Source organism: Piliocolobus tephrosceles, chromosome 12, assembly GCF_002776525.5.
Source record: "Piliocolobus tephrosceles isolate RC106 chromosome 12, ASM277652v3, whole genome shotgun sequence".
NCBI lineage: Eukaryota > Metazoa > Chordata > Mammalia > Primates > Cercopithecidae > Piliocolobus > Piliocolobus tephrosceles.
In genome coordinates this window covers 119,225,413-119,247,947 of record NC_045445.1, presented here as the reverse complement: position 1 = coordinate 119,247,947, position 22,535 = coordinate 119,225,413, and the positions used below count along the sequence as shown (strand labels likewise).

The following is a 22,535-nucleotide window of genomic DNA, read 5'->3' as shown; positions in this document are numbered from 1 at the left end:
CCCAGAGCCAGATGACTGTAGTTTTAATCTGTGTGCTGCTCTGTTTTTTAAAATTACCATTTCTATTCCAGGGACCGTTTATTAACTGTAATTTAGATCTGGAATGACTTTTTTTTCTAAATGGCTCCCAGTGTAATGACTGTGTCTTCAGATTCAGCAACCATGTTTTCATTATCCTTTGAATCACAGAGTATAATTGTGCATTAGAGTTTGGGGCTTGTTTTTCCCTACTAAAAAACTCCTTTTTCTTGAGTCCTCTCTGATAAATTTCATTATTTTTTCCACTATGGAATAATAGTACTTCAGTTTTGAAGCATGGGCCCAAGATCATAACCTCATTTTAATGTATTTTAACTGGGACTTCATTGCCTGAGGGAAGATGGATTTTTAGTGACATGTGTCTTGCTTCTTGATACAGAAAAGATAATATAAAAGCAGTGTTTCTACTATATCTTAAAAAACAGTTTCATATAAGCTAATTTTCTTTAATGATATTGTAGCAAGGGAAAATATTGTACTACTCATTTACCTTTATTTTTACATATTTTTCAACCTAAATGATAATTTTGGAGATTTTCATTTGCCTTATCTTGAAATCAAATTAAATCATTCTTTTGTGATATGATACGTGATTTGTGACATTTTGAGCCAACAGTATATTAAGATTTAATTTCCAGTTCATTATAGACCTCCTGCCTAAACGAAATTTATTGAGACTAAGTAACTCTGATTGCAATGATTGTGGGCTGATGGTTCAAGTACAAGTGATTCTTAGTAGGGGAGAAGACAGGGCATGTAATTGAACTTATCTCTGGATGTTTGAAAGGTTAAGGCAACACCCGTTCTTCCAACCCTTCACTGGCTCCACATTTTAAACACACTATACCTGAGTTGGAAATATCAGCAAATGTGTTTCTAGATCGATATGTGATAATAAAGAATTATTGACTTACTGTGTTTTTTTTAAATTGTGGTATGCCATACATAACATTTACTGCTTTAAACATTTTAAGTGTACAGTTCTGTGGTATTAAGTACATTCACACTGTTGTGCAGCCATCATCACCAGCCCTGTGTAGAACTGAGTTACTATTTTTTAAGATGGATTATTTTCACTCAGATTCTTCTCTTCTGAGTTTGTTACTGATGTCTAATTAAATGTATACTTATTTTTATATGTATGAGGTTACTTTTTAAATGGGAAAGTTAAGCTCCATCTGCCTGAGGGCACAGTAAAAATTTAACTTTCAAAAATGTAATTCCTGTTTAGCTGTTGTTGTTCCTTATGATTTCCTTTTTATATGACTATTTTCTTTAAACATATTGACAGTCAATTTGACAAGCTGTCACTTCTGGCAAATGCTGCTTTTTCCATTAGTAATTTCCTTCTTTCAAGAAACACTATTAGTCGCTATATCTTATTATATTTCTCCTTTTAACACTGGTAATACAAAATTTTTTTAACTAACAGTTCTCACACAAAAATATCATATTGACACAAAAATTACAGGACCAGAGGCATTTACTCAGAAAAAACAAACTCTTTTTCTTAGTAATGACAGTGACCCAACCAATAAAATAAATTGAAAAAGTGACAAAATGAATGCATTTTTAGCTGAAATGAATGCCACCAATAACATTTTGGGAATTTGAATTTATAAGGCCCAATGCCCCCATGTAAGATTAGTTTTTCAAGATACTCTACTACAGGGCTAGGATATTAAAGTATTTGTTTCTCTATTGGAGCAGCTCTTTCAACAAGTTGGAGGACTAATCACACGCCTTTGCCAATTGCAGTTGAGATAGGCCCTGGGAAGGCAAAGTACAGGATGCCATGCAAGTGAAAACAGAAGTGATTAATGTTATGGATAGAACAAGGAAATTTCTCTGAACTTCAGAAGTGAGACTTGTTGCTAAATAGGTGTTTGGTATATGAAAACTCTGGATGAAGCATTCCTGGTAAAGAGAAAGGCCTGACTGAAAGCTCTGAGCTGGGAACACAGCAGAGGGAAGCCTACCTTGGAAGGAGGGATTGGTGTGGCAAAGTGCTGGAGAACATAGGTTGTAGGTCATGTAAAACCTTGTAGGGGGTTTGAGCTTCTTGAAGCTTGTGAGTGCAATGAGAAGCCACTGAAAGGGTTTTAACAGAGAATTAACATTGTCTCTAATTTTTATTTTTAGTAAAATAACTTGCTACTAAGTGGTGAATGGTAGACAAGAATGTCTATGAGGCTGTTCTTGCCGAAGCCCAAAAATACTTACTTACTTTTTCTTGGTGTAAATGAGATGAAAGATACCACAGGAACACCACATGTGTTCAATAGCTGCGGGAGTGATATACTTGCCTACGGGGACATGAACAGTACTTGAACAGCTGTTAATGTCTGTTGCCCTTAGGAAATTTATTTCATCAAGCATACAGTGTTTCAACCCTTATTAACTTATTTCACAAGGCATAATATATCTGACTGTGATCTGCTCACCTAATGCTGCTCGGCTCTTTGCATGAGCGTGGGACAACCAATTGCTCTCTGTAGTTGTGGTTTATAAATGTGCAATTACAGACATTTATCATATCTCTGAAAATGTCTCTGCTCCCATAAAATTAACATCATCTCCTTAAAAAGATGCTTACAATATATGCTGGATTCTAGTTACTGTTAAAATGTATTCAGAAACAAAAATAAAATTGAAAACTATAGAGGAATTTTTTTAAAGCATAGACTTTGGAATCAAACTTGTATTTGAATTCCAGTTCTGCCACTTACCAGCCATTTGCACTTGAGTAAGGTACTTATCCCTTGTGAACCTCAGTGTTTCATCTGGAAATAGGCATAATAACATCTACTTTATGAAGTTGTTGGTTATTTAAAGCCATCGATGAAAAATGCTTAGACCAGTGACTGACACATATGCATTCCGTAAGTGATAGATACATAAGTAATATAAATAAAAGATGAATGCTATAGCTGACAAATGAGCTTCAAAAGTCTATAATGCGAATTATTTTTATAAAGTATAAAATCCATGTGACCATATAATATACTAGGACAAGAATGCCTGTTAGACTTCAGATTCAAGACAACATACTAAGTTTATTCATTTTTGCTAGGTTAGCTTTATGTATTTGCATGAATAATTATTTAAATTTGTCTGATTGTACTATGGACTGGCAGGCAATAAATTTCATTATCTAGTGTTAAAATGTGAAGAGAAGACAGCTCAAAGTTCATTTAATTCTCATGCCTTATCTTTCTAGGGGATACAATGTACAGCATCAGATAATTCTTTTGCCTTCTTTTCTTTTGTGCATCCAGTAACAGTTACATCATTTTTTTTTTTGTGAATCAGCCTTTTCACAAAACCATTATGTGATAAGCTCTTGTCTTGGAAAACCTCAACAGCTTCCTCAACACCTATATTTTAAATCCTGCTTAAATGAGATTAAAATACAGCACTCTGTTAAGCTGTAAAACTGGCTTTTTGCTTTTCAGTGGAGTGTTGGTTTGAATGTGTCATTTGACCTATATTGCTGCTCTGAATCTTCCTCGGTTGCCCCAATGATGACAGTTTCAATGATGTGGGTGTTTGCAGCAGAGTTGTTCCTAATAAGGAAGTAATGCTATTGTCTTTCAGACATCATTCAGCCTGAAAAGTACTATTTTTCCCACCTAGAGCTATAAATGTCTGTAAAATCTTTTCTTCTTCTGGTAGCATTTGCAGCAGCAGCAGGAAAGAGAAATAGTCCTAGTCGATTTGCAGCTTGTGTAGTTTTGGAGTGTTGTGGTTCCAGGCTAAGATTCACTCACCCTTCTTCAAAAGTTGTATACAAAGAGTTGATAGCTAAATGGTGACTGAAGTACTTGATTTATTAGTGTCTGGCAGTCATCCAGTATGTACTAGAATACAGGACTCTCTGTCAACAATAGCTGCATAAAGAGCAAACTGCTCTGCCTGAACTTAAAATAAGGCCTTCTGCTGTCTGCCTGTTAATTGAAGACAAACGGGCCAGGAGTGGCTGATGATAAAACACAAACAAAGAATAGGCAATTGTCATGCACACAGAGGCACTATCTGTGCATCTTTGAGAAACAGACATCCCCTGACCTGGTTCTTACTTTGAGAGAAGCTATCCCAGCCCAGTAATACATTTTAGTTTCTTGCATGTGTAATTACGACCATTGAAAAATAGGATACTACCTTTTTATTGGGTCAGGTAAGAAAATGGAGGAGGAGGGAGAGCAAAGTGCCCTACTTGAGGGTGGGATTGAGTTTAGAATGTAAAGAGAAGAGCAGAAAGCTTCCTTCTTACACAAATGAAGGTTCTGTCGATTCATCTAGAAAAATGAGTAAAAAAAAGGAAAAAAAACAAGAGTGGAATTGTAGTTTCTAAAGTCTGTGGAGTTGGGATAAATGGTAGTTATAAAGACTAAGTGTGAACACTCATAGTTCTTTAATTTGATTGTATTACCACTTAATTCATAGTTTTGGAGGAAATAGTCATTACATTAGATGGCACATTAATTTTAAGCAACTCAATTTTCAAAATGTTAAAATGGAAAAGAAAGCTAATGGGTGATTGTTAGAACAAGCATCTCCAAATACTCTGTGTGAAGGCATTTTAATTTCCTGCTATTGCAAAGGTAAACTCAAAAATGTTTCAAATTACTGGGTGTTACATACCCTTCTGGTGGAAGCCTTTCTCTCCCTGTCTACTCTCCCTCTTCCCCTACTCCCCAAATCTATCAGTAAAGACCATCTTGCTGTGGGGAGGTAACTGCAAGAGACCATCTGCCTTAGGAATAAGCCTGCACTAGATTCAAACTACAAAGAAGCAGGTTGGGGGAAAGACGAGGTGAGGATTTCAAGTCAAGAAAGCATTATCCTGCCTACTCTGGCAAAGTGATCTGCCAGCAGCCTATTTGGATTTACACTGTGAGTTTAATTCTTTCCATTTAATACTTTTTTGTTGACTTTATAAAACCAAAAAATAAAGGAACACCCATGGCACTGCTGGAAAGAGATAACTGGTTTGTGAGGAACCTGTAGGCATTTTAGCCACTAACCAATGTATCAAAGTGGGCACAACTAACACAGGTTAACAGTTTACCCAAAGTAAGAAGCTTGGTTTGGAGTGAACAGCCCTTGTACTTTTGAGATTTTATTTTACGATCTTGTGAATTGATGTTCTGTGGGGAAAACTTGCCTTAGTTTTAATATAATGGTCAATGACTAAGAAATATCAAGGAGTTGGGCTGGGTGCGGTAGCTCTCACCTGTAATCCCAGCACTTTGGGAGGCTGAGGCAGACGGATCACGGGGTCAGGAGATTGAGACCATCCTGGCCAATATGGTGAAACCCCATCTCTACTAAAAATACAAAAATTAGCTGGGTGTGGTGGCGCACACCTGTAATCCCAGCTACTTGGGAGGCTGAAGCAGGAGAATCGCTTGAACCCGGGAGGCAGAGATTGTGGTGAGCCAAGATTACAGTGAGCTGAGATCACGTCACTGCACTCCAGCCTGGCAGCAAAGCCAGACTCCATCTCAAAATAAATAAATAAATAAATAAATAAATAAATAAATAAATAAATAAGAAAGAAAAATCAAGGAGTTGCTTTTTTGTTTTCAATTTTCCCCCACTTCCATGGTTCAAGTTGTAGGCTGGGGGAGGTCCCCAAATGCCAGTGGGACCAAGACCCCAGCCTGTGTTGAGGCTCTTGACACCATTGCAAGAAGGTATTCAAAGACGAATCAGAAAATAGTGAATTTACAGAGATTTATTGAAAAGTAAAATGTATACACCCATGAAAGGGCAGTGGAGACATACTTGAGAGAAAGTTGCCCAATGAAGTTTGGGGTTTCTACCTTTATGGGTTTCTTTAACCAAAGGGTGCAATATTTATGAAGATTCCTGGAAAGAGATGGAGATTTCTCAGAACGTTGGTGCCACCCATTTTTACACCAAATATGGGTGATCCTGGAACTGTCATGGCAGTGGTGGGTGTGTGTTTAGTATGCTAATAAGTATATTAAAACGTTCTAGGTGAAACCTAGGTCAAATCCAGGGCCATGTTGGGTCCAGTCGGTCTTAGCCAGCTTGGCCCACAACCTAGTTTTTTAGGATCTTATCAACCCCTAGCTTATGCAGCTATTTCAACAGTTACCTTTTGCTAGTCATGTGAACTGCTCCCTGGAATTTTCTGTTCTCCTGTAACTGCCTTGTATTACTTCTGTCTCAGAAGTAGTCAAGAATGTAATGACAAACAAACCAAACAAATTTAGAGGGAAAGTATAATGATCCCATATATAGTCATTACGCAGCTTCAACAATTTTTTTCCATCTAAATAAATGTTTTCTTTTCTTTCTTTCTTTCTTTTTTCTTTGAGACAGAGTCTGACTCTGTCGCCTAGGCTGGAGTGCAACGGTGCAATCTTAGCTCACTGCAACCTCTGCCTCCCGGGTTCAAGTGATTCTCCTGCCTCAGCCTCCCGAGTAGCTGGGATTGTAGGTACACACCACCGTGCCTGGCTAAATTTTGTATTTTTAGTAAACACGGGGTTTCACCATATTGGTCAGGCTGCTCTCGAACTCCTGACTTTGTGATCTGTCTGCCTCGGCCTCCCAAAGTGTTAGGATTACAGGTGTGAGCCACTGTGCCTGGCCTGATGTTTTCTTTCTTTCTTTTAATTCAAAATCTTTTTCTTCCTCTTTTTTTTTTTTTTTTTTTAAGAACTCCCAGCATTTTGTTAGGGTGAGGTGGAAGGGTCACTTTAGCCCAGAAGTTTGAGACCAGCCTGGGCAACAAAGTGAGACCCTATGTCTTAAAAAAAACAAAACAAACAAACAAAAAAAACTGGCATGGTGGTACTATAAATTATAATGACTAAATGTGAACACTCATAGTTCTTTAATTTGATTGTATTACCACTTAATTCATAGCTTTGAAGGAAATAGCCATTACATTAGATGGCACATTACTTTTAAGATGCAACCCAATTTTCAAAATGTTAAAATGGAAGAAAACATTAAAGGGTGATTCTAAGAACATGCATGCTACTTGGTGCTACTTAGGAGGCTCAAGCAGGAGGATCACTTGAGCCCAGGAGTTTGAGGTTACAATGAGCCACGGCACTCTGTCCTGGATGACAGAATGAACCCCTGTCTCTAAAATAATAATAATAATTATTATTATTTCACTAAAATAAACCTAAAAAATAAAAAAAAAATGCAATGGTTAGTGAAATAGCACTTTTGTGAGGAGAGCGGTAATAGCCCAACATATACATGTTATAAGAAAAGGAAAATGGTCTTAATCCACCTTGTGTTAAAGGAATTTGTAAAAACCTACTTTATTCAATATAGATTCATTATTTTAAAGGTATGTAAACTTTCAAATATAAATTAAATCTACTTCTGTCTTTAAAATTTCATTGGATATAAATTATGTTCAGTTTCATTTACTACCTGTGTATGAACACATTGTAAAATCTCTGAATACTATGTGAAAGCATTTTAACACTCATTCCTTTATACTTCTTCAAAATTTACATTTGTATGTAGTTCCTTGTATTTTTATATGTGTTCATTTGACCTCATCTAAAATGTGGCCACATAATGTTTTTATATGCCCTTTCATGCTTACCACAATACTGTGTACATGACAACTATTCTGTACATATTTAACTGTAAAAGTCTTATGTATGGTATCTGTATCTTTGCTGTTTTAAAGATACAGGATCCAACTAGCTTTCTAGAATTGCAAAAGAAGAAAAACTCACTTTCAGAAGTCACGTGAGATTGAGAAATCATCCTGGTCTTACCCAAGGAGGTATATTGTTGAGAAACTTACATGTCCATCAGTTTCTTGTACTGTAGTTTGAAATCAAGAAACGACCTCAGTTTCTTGTACAAGTAGTTTGAAATCAGGTTGTCAAGTTTCATTCTACCCTGCTAGAATGTACAAGAATCCAAAGCAATAATGTAATTTATACATTTCAAAAGGCTAGTGCAAATTGTATCAGCAAATTGGTCGTAAGTCTCCAACTGGAACAAAGTGAGTGATTGTTGGGCAATGTAGTCCTGCAGTGCCAAATTCTTATATGCATTCCTTCTTAAAAAGAACCAAAATAAGCCTTTCCTATAGAATTTCCACTTCAAGATTCCATCATCGGCACATATCAAATACTGTTGGCAATGCTGAAAGTAAAAGCAAGGACTCATATAAAGTCTTTTGTTGGTGAAATTAAAAATAGTTGTCACTATTTTCAATATCAAAATCCTATGGTTTTTGACAGGTTTAAATTCCCTCTTGATTCATTTCAGAATAGGGTCATCTTTCTATACTTCTTTGACATTTTAAAAAAGAAGTAGTTTGGCTAGGAATTGAGTGTTTCAAGCCATCTTGGCCCTTTGCACCCTAAAATTTCAGTAACGTTGTCAAGTGAATCAGTTCTTAAGAGCTGGAAACACAAACAAAATTCTCAAAGAATTAATTAAGGGGCCGGGCACGGTGGCTCAAGCCTGTAATCCCAGCACTTTGGGAGCCCGAGACGGGCGGATCACGAGGTCAGGAGATCGAGACCATCCTGGTTAACACGGTGAAACACCGTCTCTACTAAAAAATACAAAAATCTAGCTGGGCGAGGTGGCGGGCGCCTGTAGTCCCAGCTACTCGGGAGGCTGAGGCAGGAGAATGGCGTAAACCCGGGAGGCGGAGCTTGCAGTGAGCTGAGATCCGGCCACTGCACTCCAGCCTGGGTGACAGAGCGAGACTCCGTCTCAAAAAAAAAAAAAAAAAAAGAAAAGAAAAGAATTAATTAAAATCTTTTCTTGAATGAGAAAATTCAAATTATCTACTCCTTATATAAAGAAACTACATTGTGAATTAACCCTGAAACTGGTACTTGGAAAGTTTATTCCAGTGTGCTTCACTGAAATTTAAATTCATGACATTTGAAAAATGTAAGTTATAATTAAACACTGAGAGTAATTCTTATAGTTATTATATATTTGTTAAATATTCCATGGCAAATATGACCAACAAATCTGTTAAATATTTGGGAGTAAATTTACTTTTACTTTCTGTGGAAACATTTGGATTACCCCAACAATAAAAGTAACAGATGGAAAATATATTATTATTTATTTTCAACTTTTATTTCAATATATATGCCTGTCAAATGCCAATGAATAACAATCACATTTGATTGTCAAAGCTCATGGAATGGTACATCTAAGATTTGTACATTTCTTTTTTTTTTTTTTTTTTTCTGAGACGGAGTTTCATGTTTGTTGCCCAGGCTGGAGTGCAATGGTGCGATTTCGTCTCGCCGCAAGCTCTGCCTCCTGGGTTCAAGCAATTCTCCTGCCTCAGCCTCCTGAGTAGCTGGGATTACAGGCATGTGCCACCCACACCCAGCGAATTTGGTAGTTTTAGTAGCGACAGGGTTTCTCCATGTTGGGCAGGCTGGTCTCGACCTCCCCTACCTCAGATGATCTGCCCACCTCATCCTCCCAAAGTGCTGGAATTACAGGTGTGAGCTATCATGCTCGGCCTCTATATTTCTTTATATATGAAGTTTGCATTAAGAGAGCATGAATATTGAACTCTAGTGAATGATATGTCTGCTGAAGTGTTTTAAGGGTGAAGAATACTGATGTCTGCAACTTATACTGAAATAAAATGGAGCGATATTTAGATAAAAGGATGAATAGATGGGTGTGTGTGTGTAATAAAGCAAATATAATACAATTTATTATTGAACCTTGATGGTGGGTATATTGGTGTTCACTGTAAAATTCTTCCAACTTTTCTGTATGTTTGAAAATTTTTCGTTATAAGATGCAAGGAAAAAGCTTAAAACATGCTTGAATTATAATTCTATAATGATGTATTAATATTAAAATACCGGAAGTACTCCTGCTTCATCAAAGTTACTTACATTCAAAAATATTGGTTTTTGTCATCTTTAAAGCGTGTAATAAGAATTTTTAAAATTAAGTATTAAAAATAAAACTTTTAATATTTGAAACTTAAATCTCACATGGCACTGTTCCTATTATGGATTTGGAGAGTTAGATCTGTAGCTACATATGGTATCTTCTTTCAGTGGCTCATACATACAGGACTTAAATTTGTAGTTCCCTCACTAAAAACAAACAGGCTCTGATGAAACCTATCTTGATAGGGACATCTGAAAGTGTTGATGAATGCCAAGGACTCTAATGGAAAACAAACAATAATTAAAAAATACTGTTTGTTTTAAAATTCTAGTAAAATGGAATTAGACTACATGATAGCATTAATCCCATTTGCTATGCCAACATTTAAGACGGAATCTGTGGTTTATCATCTGGTTTGCCTATTTTTTGTTAAATATAAGGAATATTGTAGTACTTTTTAAAAGACGACATGCAATAATAGCTCAAACTTTAATACCCGTTAATGAACGTCCATAAAGAAAACAATTCAGTACCACTTAAAAATAATTTGAATATCAGTCATCCATAATATGATGAACACATTTGATAGAGAATATGTGAATAGAAGTATATGTGAATCAGTTTTATTCTATCTACAGATGCTGAATGGCATAGGGAATTGTGGGTCTCATGAAATTTTCTCAGAAGTACCCAGAGGATCTTCACTACCAGATTGATAAACACAATTTTTTGGTTCTTTGCCCACACATGGAACTTTTCTAGAAAAGTTTCAAACAATACATGCCTAAACATGAATCCTGGAAAAGAAAAGTGATCTTCTAAATTTGAAAAGGAAAGGTTTATGTGGCTCTCACGTGAAATATCCTCTGGCAAGGGAGTAGGTACATGATGGAAATACATGAATTTTCACTGAAGAAATGAAAATATAAATGGCAAAGTAAACTTCATTTATACTACTGAAATATTCAACTGAGGAAAATACATTACTTTTAAATTGGAAGAAGCAAAGGCATACGACAGTTTTTTACAGGTTATGTCATTCTCTCATTTCCTTTCTATTGAAATTAGTGGAGCTTTTCTTTGTCATAACGAGTGTTGCCACAGTTTACACCTGCCATTCTGACTTTTGGTAGACCGCCTGTTGAGAGGAATTTTTTTTTCATTCTGTTATCTACATCATGGAAAAACTTAGCACAATGCATGTGAAGAAGAAACAAATATACTTGTAATGTTCACATAAATATAAAAATGTAACTTAGGAGTCTACCTAATGCTAGAATTTTTATCGCATTTTAAGTGTTACGGAGTTTTAAAATTTCCATGTGGCTTAATAGCTGGAAGGAAGCATTAATATTTAAATATTAATTTCAATACCAAAGATAAAGCAAATTAATACTTTTGAATGAATATTTTAAATTCCCTAATGAGAAGATAATTGCAGAAAATTAAGTATGTATTTTAGTTTGAAGGATTAAATCATTCGTGATACATGACCGTACTACCTACCTTATTCATCTTTTTGCCAATTATTTCCATATTAATTCTTGAAGTCCGTTCTCAGCACATATCAACTTTTACTGTTGTGGTGGGTGAGAGAGCGGAGAATCAAGCTTTTAAGGTGAATTTATAATTTACCATGTGAATATTGCCAGGAGTTAAAATGACCTTTAAACTTTGTGTGAATTGCCTATTTCAGTATTTATGGATTTTGTATATGCAACCCTGTATAGTAATTATCAAGCATACTAAAGTTTTAGAACTACCAAGTTAAACTTAAGAACCAAAGGAAGTCTATTTTGCAGATATTTAGACATTTGATTATTTGCTTTACAAATAACTAAGAAATACGTAGTGATGAATAAGAGAGAGATAGGTGATTCTATAGCTAAGCTGTTCAGTATCGTAGCCATTAGCCATCTGTGGCTACTTAAATTTAGGTTCATTATAATTAAACAAAATGGAAAATTTGATTCATGAGTCACAGCAGCCAGATTTCAAGAACTAACAGCCAAATGTGCCTAGTAGCTTCATATTGAACAGCACAGAAAGACATTTCTATCATTGCAGAATGTTCTACTGAAGAGCGTTGTTCTCAACTGTTTGTTCATCTCCCTGGGATTTTATCTATTTTATTAAAAGATCAGTCTTCTAAAAACGTAACACATTGTTTTGAGAATTATAGAAGCTATTTGAGATTCAAGTTATCTGATAGAAAAAGTTGAATATATTTTCGATATTGTATTTTCTAAAAATAGCTATTATTTTTAAAATAAGAGTACTTAATAAAAATTATTGATATGATACTACACATTCTTTGTCATTAAAAAAGTGGTCAGCACATGGGAAAAAAGAAGTATATAGTTTAATTAAAAATCACTTTTCCTTTCCTAAAATTATTCTTTAAATTGTGGTTTACAGGTTTGATTATAACAGCCATCTCAATGCCTGCATGCAAATAACTAAATATTGTTGACTGATCTCATTTTAAATTCATAGCCACAACAATTCTCATAGGAGATTCAGCCTCTCCAAGCCCCCAGCATCCTATTCCATTTCCATTTCCTATTCTCTAAACCGATTTCACACCTTCTCTCTTAAAACCTCCCTCTCACAACAGTTTTGTCTTCTTTTTACTTCATTGAGGAAAAGAAATATGACACCCCATTTCCCTCATTTTTTCATCTGCAAATCTACCAGCTCATCTGGGTCCAAATCTACATTCTCCTCTTCCCCCCTTTTTTTGTTTTTTTTTGAGATGGAATCTCCCTCTGTTGCCCAGGCTGGAGTTCAGTGATGTGATCATAGCTTACTTACTGCAGCCTTGAAATCCTGGGTTCAATAAATCCTCCCACCTCAGCTTCCTAAGTATCTAGGACTACAAGTGCATTCCACCACACCTGGGTCATTTTTTAAATTTTTTTGTAGAGACAAAGTCTCACTGCGTTGCCCAGGCTCGTCTTAAACTCTTGGCCTCATGTGATCCTCCTGCTTCAGCCTCCCAAAGAACTGGGATTACCAGTGCGAGCCACTGTGCCCGGTCTAAATCTACATTCTTGGCCTGCCTTTCAGTGTTACTGGAATTGACAGGTTTACGTGTTCTCATATTACATCCAGCCTTTCCCCTTGGACTCTGGATTTCATTTACTTTTAATTTATTCATGCATTTTCTTTTGAAATTATCTCTCTCCTCCTTCAATATCAATTTTTTTGTATGTGTCTATAAATATGTTCTGCTGTTTTCTAACTTTAAACCCAAACAAAAATAAGCTCTTTTGATTCTCTTTTCTCTTTCGGGTATTACCCTGTTTTTCTACTCTCCTTGCTACATGCAAACACACATCCAAATCTAGAAGGAATTATTCATACTTTTCATTGCCATTATTTACCTCATATTCTCTTTTCAACTTAGTTAATCAGGGCTGCCATGACATAGGCTGGTTTTCCTTCCTTCTTTCCTTCCTTTTTTTTTTAACTTTCTTGTTTTTGTCCCCTAAGGTCACATGACTATTGGATTGCCAAATTGAATGGCCTTGTCTCTGTTCTTCCCATACTTGATCCCTCCACAGAATTTGGCATAGTTGACTACTTGCTCCTTCTGGAAAACTGTCTTCTTTTGTACTGAGCCACATAAAATCATCCTGGCTTCCTCCCCTTCTCAGCTTCCTTTTTTCATCATTTCTGTACCCCTAAATGTTAGTGTCAGTCCTAGCTTCATACTTTTTTTAGATTAAATCATCCAATCTAATGTCTTTAAAATGCTAACTATATACAAATGACCCTCTCTCTCTCTCTCTCTTTCTTTATATATATATATATATATTTGAAACGGAGGTTCGCTCTGCCACCCAGGCTGGAGTGCAGTGGCCAGATCTCAGCTCACTGCAAGCTCCGTCTCCCGGGTTCACGCCATTCTCCTGCCTCAGCCTCCCGAGTAGCTGGGACTACAGGCGCCCGCCACCTCGCCCGGCTAGATTTTTGTAGTTTTTAGTAGAGACGGGGTTTCACCGTGTTAACCAGGATGGTCTCGATCTCCTGACCTCGTGATCCTCCCTCCTCGGCCTCCCAAAGTGCTGAGATTACAGGCTTGAGCCATCTCGCCCGGCCCCCCTCAATATATTTTTGTATTTAATTCTGACTTACCTCTTCAACATGAGGCTTTTTTTCCCCTTAAACTGCTTACTTGACATACCCATGGGAGTATGTATCTAATATGAATGTCAAACTTAACATAAACAGATATTTTGATTTTTTTCCCTCAGGCCTCCCAGAATAAACAACAAACAAACCTGCTGAGCCCTCATCGACTAATTGGTTCCATTATGACCCAATGACTAATGTCAAATTTATAAATGCTCTTATAAACTTCATGTCTAATCATCAGTGAATCTTGTCTCCTGTACCTCGCATTCCCCAAATCTGGCCACTTCTCTGTTTCTTCATTATCACTACCTTATCTCAACCCCTTATTACTTCTCACCTAGACTGTTGCAATTATTTCCTGTCATGTCTGTTTTCTTTTGTCACCATACAATTAAATCTCCCTTCTTCCTGTACAGATACAATAATCTTTGACAAGGTAGACCAAGTAATTCTACTCCAGTGACTTCCGATAACCCTAAGGCAAAGATCTGAATATTTTAACCTGGTCTACAAAATCCTTCATGTCCTAATCTCTGCCTAGCCTTTTACTCTACGTCATTCCCTTTCCCACTTCCATCTCAGGCCAACTCCTACATTAGTATCTTTATGTAGTTAGTAGATGTTTCTCTGCATGAAATGTTCTTACTTCAGATCATCTCTGTGCGGGCTTCTCCCTTAATTGATACTGTCTCAGAAATCTTAATTAAGTGATGCTTTCTTAGAAATGCCTTTCCTGACCTAACGAAAGTAGAAACAGTTACTCTCAATCACTTCAGCCTATTAAAATTGTCAGTGTGGAACTTATGCCCTCTAAAATCTTTCTTATTTTACTTATTTACTTATTCATTATCTTTATCTGCCCAAAAGAATCTCCATTTTATCCCCACTGTGTGTAGCTTTGCCTGGTCTCGAATCTGAACTCTTTGTATGAATTAAGGATGAAAAGAAACTGTACTGTTTTTTTGTTTCAAGTATCAGGCAATATTTAACTATTTGAAATTATGGTACTACCAAAGATACTCCTTTTGGTTGACACATTACTGAGACAAACACCAATGATATGAAATTTTCATATAGTCATGCATCACTTACCAACAGGCATATGTTCTGAGAAATGCATTCTTCGACGATTTTTTTGTTGTGCAAACATCAGTGTGTACTTACACAAACCTAGATAGTATAGCCTACTACAAATCTAAGCTATATGGTAGAGCCTGTTACTCCTACCAACATGTTACTGTACTGAATACTGTAGGCAATTTGAATGCAAAGGTAAGTAATTGTGTATCTAAACATTTCTTAACATAGAAAAGGTACAATTCAAATGCAATATTATAACCTTATGCCACTGCTATCATATTATGTGGCCTGTTATTGACAGATACATTGTTATTCTTTTCATGACTGTATTGGCACCAGGTTGTGGCCATTTCCAATATATTGTCTCCCACTCCTCTCATTCTTTACTGAAGTCACCAGTGTACTAGCAAATCGCTGGAACTAGACCTATAATATATCCCACTTGCTATCTGTGACTGTTGTGAGAAACATGTATTGAAAGGCAGCTAGGCTGCCTGATGATTATTTAGTAGCAGTCTTTCTTCACTGAACAACAGTAAATAATATCTTTGATCTCTGCCACCAAGAAATAAACAGAACCCATCAGGAATTTAATCCCTGGAAAGATTTTCCCATTTCCTGGTATAGATATTTGATTTTGAAGCTCATATGGTTTGCACAATAAATATTTACCTCTTTATGTCAAAATACATGTTAAATCATTTTTATGGTTGGTATGAGGAATTTGTGAAGCAATCCCATCCTTTTGTTATTACTGTGTTGTTGGAAGAGGACTTCTCACACCTTAACCTCATTAATAGTTTTTCCTGTGTGTTAATGCAGCAAAATGGAAGTAAAAAGATACATTTTGTTTTCATTTATTTTATTCACCTGAATCTATCCAGAGGTAAAGCACTGGAAGTGTTTTCCTTTTAAGAGTGTTAACTGTACTCTTGGCAAGATCTCATCAAAAGCTTAAATAACGAAAGTAAGAGTCAGTATTCTGTGGACAGCTTAGCTCTACACTAGACCTTCTGACCATCTTTCTATTTATTTTCCAGTTAACGGAAATCTTTTTTTTTTTTTTTTTTTTTTTGAGACGGAGTCTCGCTCTGTCGCCCAGGCTGGAGTGCAGTGGCCGGATCTCAGCTCACTGCAAGTTCCGCCTCCCGGGTTCACGCCATTCTCCTGCCTCAGCCTCCCGAGTAGCTGGGACTACAGGCGCCCACCACCTCGCCCGGCTAGTTTTTTGTATTTTTTTAGTAGAGACGGGGTTTCACCATGTTAGCCAGGATGGTCTCGATCTCCTGACCTCGTGATCCACCCGTCTCGGCCTCCCAAAGTGCTGGGATTACAGGCTTGAGCCACCGCGCCCGGCCATGGAAATCTTATAGACAGAAAAGCTCATGTTAGCTTCTCCAGCATGGTATTATGTCAACAATCCTTACTCTAATCCTTAATGCAGCTCTTTACCTTAATGTGAGAGAGATGGAGAACCACAGCTGCCAACAATTCAAAATATAACATGCAGTAGCTACTTTTAAAAAAAGCATTTTTACTTGATCTCATAAAAATATCATCTTAAAGGGTTTTTGAAAATTTTTGATTTTGTCTTTTTATTAAAATTATTGAGAAAACTATTGAGTCTGAAGTAGGTCTCTAAAATACATCTTGTCTTATTGTAAAGTAATATGACTGACCTTCTGTGTGAATTTTAGAATTAGTTTTTTCACTTTATAGATTCATTACATAGTGGCACTTTATTTAAGCATTGCGTCAGTACTCTAACCCTTTATATTTCCTTGGGGCATCATGTATAGAGTGTCTGTTAGCTTTAACTCATTTCTAAAAAATTAACTTCTTAGAATAAGAAAAATATTGAAAACTCTTGAAAGTAAGTTGGAAACTTGACCATGATTTTTTTTTTTAATTTTTATTTTTTATTTTATTTTTATTTTTATTTATTTATTTTTTTTGAGACTGAGTCTCACTCTGTCACCCAGGCTGGAGTGCAGTGGTGCAATCCCAGCTCACTGCAAGCTCTGCCTCCCGGGTTCACACCATTCTCTTGCCTCAGCCTCCTGAGTAGCTGGGACTACAGGTGCCCACCACCACACCAGGCTAATTTTTTGTATTTTTAGTAGAGACGGGGTTTCACCGTGTAAGCCAGAATGGTCTCAATTTGCTGATCTTGTGATCCACCTGCCTCGGCCTCCCAAATTGCCGGGATTACAAGTGTGAGCCACCACGTCCAGCTGATTTTTTTTTTTTTCCCTGCAAAACCAGCTGAGGGAGGTGTTTGGGTTTCCAAGCAAATACCAGCTATAAGCATCATTGGATGTTTTGGTGGGTTAGGTTTTTTGAAAATGTATATGCAGGTAATAATGAGCGATATTACATATGTATTTTAACTACTTAATTGTTTAAATTTGGTTAACAAATCTATTAAGGAAATTGCTTGCATTATTCTGTCTTTTCTTTTCTAAACAGTGTTTCCTTAACAATTAATTGTAACAAGTCTTGGAACCATGAGCACTTTCTTTCCTCCTGTCACCATGATTGATCCCTATTTTGTTGGAAAGTGAAAATTGAGCAGTTTTAACTCTAAAGGCTAACATTATGGAAAAAAATTTCAACTTACTTTGGTGGTAAATGCTATGTATGAAAATATTTAGAATTTAAGTACTTCTATTTACAGACAAAATAATTTATTTTCAGTGTATTATGAACAAACTTCCTAGTAGGGTAGGTAAATGATTCACTTTTAAAGTATGATTATTTTCTTCCAAATTCCATTATTAAAATTAGTAAGTGTAAAGTATGACTTTTAAGCAATATTTCATTAGCTATCATTAACAAGTATTTAACCACCTTGTTTCAAATTAGCTAATGAGGTATAAATTATTAAATTAAGCTTGAAAATTTTATTTGGACAAGTATAGTTAAAATGATTACAATGTAATTGAATTGTTATTCAATATTTAATATTTTATTGCCTATAAAAATAATAGCCAAACAAATTCATTTTTTAAATGGTGTTATCTGTGCTATATTTAAATAGGCCGGGTGCGGTGGCTCACGCCTCTAATCCCAGCACTTTGGGAGGCCGAGGCAGGCAGATCACGAGGTCAGGAGATTGAGGACATCCTGGCTAACATGGTGAAACCCCATCTCTACTAAAAATACAAAAAAAAAAAAAAAAAAATTATCCGGGAATTTAGTCCCAGCTACTCTGGAGGCTAAGGCAGGAGAATGGCATGAATCTGCGAGGCGGAGCAGTCAGTGAGCCAAGATCACGCCACTGCACTCCAGTCTGAGTGACAGAGCGAGACTCTGTCTCAAAAAAGAAAAAAAAACATAAATAAATAAAGTTAGGTTGGCATATGTGAGCATAGACATTTATACCTAGATGGAAACTTCCTTAAATATTTAACATTTCTCCTTAAATTTGATATTTTATAGTACTTTTTTCTGGGTGGATTCTAAGTTCTACTTATATTCAGTGTGTATACAAATTGAGATAGAGGTTGGAACGGAACATATAACTTGAATATTTCTATTTGCATTACCATAGCATCATTTTATTTTGCTCTTAGTAAAATCTTTCTATAGACGTTTCTTCTCCTTTCAGTTGTAAAGAATCTCTTATCTTTAAAAAATATGTCTCATTATTTTCTTACAATGTAATACTAAAAAAAAGTTACCATCAGGTTTTTCTTGATCCTTCCTATTTTCCTGAATGTGTGCTTTTGTGTTTTTGTTGATACGGATAAATACATCTTCAAATTCAAGTACTGGTGTTTCAGAGAAGTAATATGCTTCTTTTATTCTGGTTCCTCTTACATGTTAGTAATAAAGAAACAATTAACCTAGATATAGAGCAACTCAGGAAAGGGAAAATGTCTTCATGGGCCCCTTGAGAAAGACCTATTTAGCTTTTTATGTTTCTGATTTTTAACATTGAGCATAGAGTATATAGCTGTCTTTTCACTTTTCTTTGTTTTTTTTTTGTTGTTGTTTTTTTTTGTTTTTTACATTTTAGCTTATTTGTAATGCTAACAGGTAAAGTAGAAAAGAAAATATTAAGAAAATTGGGATTTAGTAGAAAAGGAAAACTCAGTCCCTAAATAATATCCTACACATTTACATTATTTCCTTATGATATTTTAAATGTTCCATATCAATATTTTAATTTTCAAAATGCCAACGTTATCACTAATTTTAAAGCTAATACTGCCAATCTTACTCTTCCAATTCTACTCCTAATCTTTTCTTCCTAAATGCTTGATCCAGGTACCTCCCTTTGGGACAAGTACCAAAAGTCTTCCTCCATATGATTTATTGCATGAATTAATTCTGAGTGAGTTAATTAATTAATTCTAGGAATTAATATTTCTTTGATTTCCAGCAAGCCAGAGCATTTTCTTCAAATGTACATTAATCATGTATTAATTATATCTTTATGTATACACCGTGGACATTGTGTATGTGTCTGCAGATTTCCAGCTTGGATTTATACATTTTTTTTTTTCATTATTTTGCTTTTACTGTCTCAGGCCCCTCAATCTGTGGATAGAGTTTGGAGGAGCAAGCTTTCAGATCTTTTCCACTGGAGTTCTCTCCCCTGTTGCAGCTCAGTGGCCATCATGATATCTACAAGAACATTTAGTTTTCTGAAACTGTGTAAACACTCTTGTAGAAATACAGTGTAGAGTCACTGTGGCAGAGTGTCTTTTACCACCATTCCTATCCTGTAACTGAAAATAGGTGATAATATGTCAGTAGTTTTATTTTTGTCCATCATTCAAATAAAGTTCCACAGTAGTTGTTTCCTCTTGGAAGATAACTTGCTTAGCAGTGGGGAAAAAAAAATGGATTTGACACGGTAAAATGTTACCGGAAAGGGGCCCTGATCCAGAACCGTAGAGAGGGTTTTTGCACCTCACACAAGAATATTAGGAGAGTCCATGGAGTAAATTGAACACAAGTTTATTAGGAAAGTAAAAGATTAAAGAATGGCTACCCTATAGGCAGAGCAGTGGCATGGGCTGCTTGACTGAGTATACCTATAGTTATTTCTTGATCATATGCTAAATAAAGGGTGGATTATTCATGAGTTTTCTGGGATAGGGGCAGGCAATTCCTGGAACTGAGGAATCCTCCCCTTTTTAGACCATATAAGGTAACTTCTTGACGTTGCCATGGCGTTTGTAAACTGTCATCGTGCTGATGGGAGTGTATTTTAGCATGTTAATGCATTATAATTAGCATATAATCCACAGTGAGGATGACCAGAAGTCACTTTCATTGCCATCTTCATTTTGGTGGGTGTCGGCCGGCTTCTTTGCTGCATCCTTTTCTGTTAGCAAGGTCTTTGTGACCTGTATCTTGTACCAACCTCCTATCTCATCCTGTGACTAAGAATGCCTGACCTCATGGGGATGCAGCCCAGTAGGTCTCAGCCTCATTTTACCCAGCCCCTAGTCAAGATGGAGTCACTCTGGTTCGAACACCTCTGACAAAAATATTCTAAGTATAAATAAATCAAATCACACTGAAAAATTCATCACCAAGGTACTTTCAGTACAGTTCATTACCCCATATCTAAAAGTGATCTTGAAATATTCTTGTTTGTTAGTGGAGACATTTCAGTTCCTTGTCTTTAAAAACTTTTTCACTGATTGCCTTGTTGAGATGTTATTCATATACCATACAGTTCACACCTTTAAAGTGTACAATTAAATTGTTTTTAGTATATTTACATAGTTGTGCATTTATCACCATAATCAATTTTACAATATTTTCATCACACCAAATGAAACAATGTACCCATTAACAGTTACCACTCATATTGCTCCTAACCCTTCCCCCTCAGCCATAGGCAACTACTAATTTATTTCCTGTCTGTATGAGCTTGCCTATTCTGCACAATTTATATAAACAGAATAGTACAATTTGGTGTTTCGTGACTGATTTCTTCCACTCAGCACAATGTTTTTAAGGCTCATCCATGTTAAAATATTTATCAATACTTCATTCTTTCTTATTGTTGAATTACATTCCATTGAATGGATAGACCACATTTTATTTATCTGTTCATCATTTAATTGTCATTTATGTTGTTTCTATTTTTTGCCTATTATAATGCTACTATGAACATCATTTACAAGTTTTTTTTTATGCATTTTCCTTTCTTTATGAGTAGAAATGCTGCATCATATAGTAACTCTATATTTACCTTCCTGGGGAACGGTCACACTTTCCAAAGAGGATGTACCATTTTACATTCTCATTATGTAATGTATGACGGTTCCAATTTTTCCATCTTTCTCAACAATACTTGTTATTATCTGTCTTTTTTATTATAGCCATAACTGTTTTCAGCAGTTCTGTGGATTTATTTCACTTTCTTGATAGTGTCCTTTGAAGCACAATAGTTTTTAATTTTTTTATAAAGTCGTGTTTATTTTTTTTTTTTAGTTTTTAGTTTTGGTGTTATTTCTAAGAGATCATTGTCTAATCCAAGGTCACAAATTTGATCCTATGTTTTCTTCCAAGTTTTGCTATAGTTATAGCCCTTAAATTTAGTTAATTGATTGATTTACAATTAAATTTTTACAAAGCATAAGGCAGAGTTCCAACATCTTTCGTTTGTTATATATATGGATATCCAGTTGTCTCATCACAATTTGTTGAAAAAACTATTTTTTCTCCCATTAAATTGCCGGGCACCTTTGTTAAAAAACAATGGATCATAAAAGTGGGTTTTATTTCTGGACTCTCAATTCCACTCACTGATTTATATGTCCATCTTGGCACTAGTACCACCCTATTTTGATTATCAGCACTTAGAGAACTTTAAATGCTTTATGAGGAGAGAGTGGCTTTGGACTTCCCTGAGGGTTATGTCTTGCAAAACCAGAAGCCCGGCCGTGGTACTGTTACAAGGAATTATTGACTCACAGGAATTATTGGCTCTTGTGTGATATGAGACTTGTAACCCAGGGTGACTCCCACATCTATCAAATGTGGACACTGGTTTATCTTCTGGAGGGTCAAGGAGAATTATTTATGAATGACTGTATTATTATTTATGAATGACTGTTGAACATATTCTCATTGAAGAGGAATACCTAATGCTGCCCTGCTAAGATGCTGTTCTTATGCCTTCTGTTCTCAGAATGGATCTGATGCCAAGTATGGGCTATGGTGATCTTGTGAGTCTGAATGTTCAGGAGAGCCAAAAATGCAGGCTAGGTTCGTGCCTAGACATAGAAACAGGGTGTAAAAGCGTCGAAACTACTTGGCATTTGTCTGTGAGGAAGTGTATTTCACACATATTTGCAGAGTATGTTTGCATTTAGGCAAATGTAGGTCACTGGCATTGATCT

The 22,535-nt window shown here is 35.9% G+C and overlaps 1 protein-coding gene and 1 non-coding gene across 2 annotated transcripts in view; both read left to right on the top strand.

Annotated features, from left to right (window-relative positions):
• Positions 1-22,535, top strand: part of IL1RAPL1 (interleukin 1 receptor accessory protein like 1) — a 1,416,649-nt gene that overhangs the window by 341,840 nt on the left and 1,052,274 nt on the right. The window lies entirely within an intron of this gene.
• Positions 10,163-10,232, top strand: LOC111536603. The gene has a single exon (XR_002729783.1). It is a non-coding gene; the product is annotated as a small nucleolar RNA SNORD74 (small nucleolar RNA).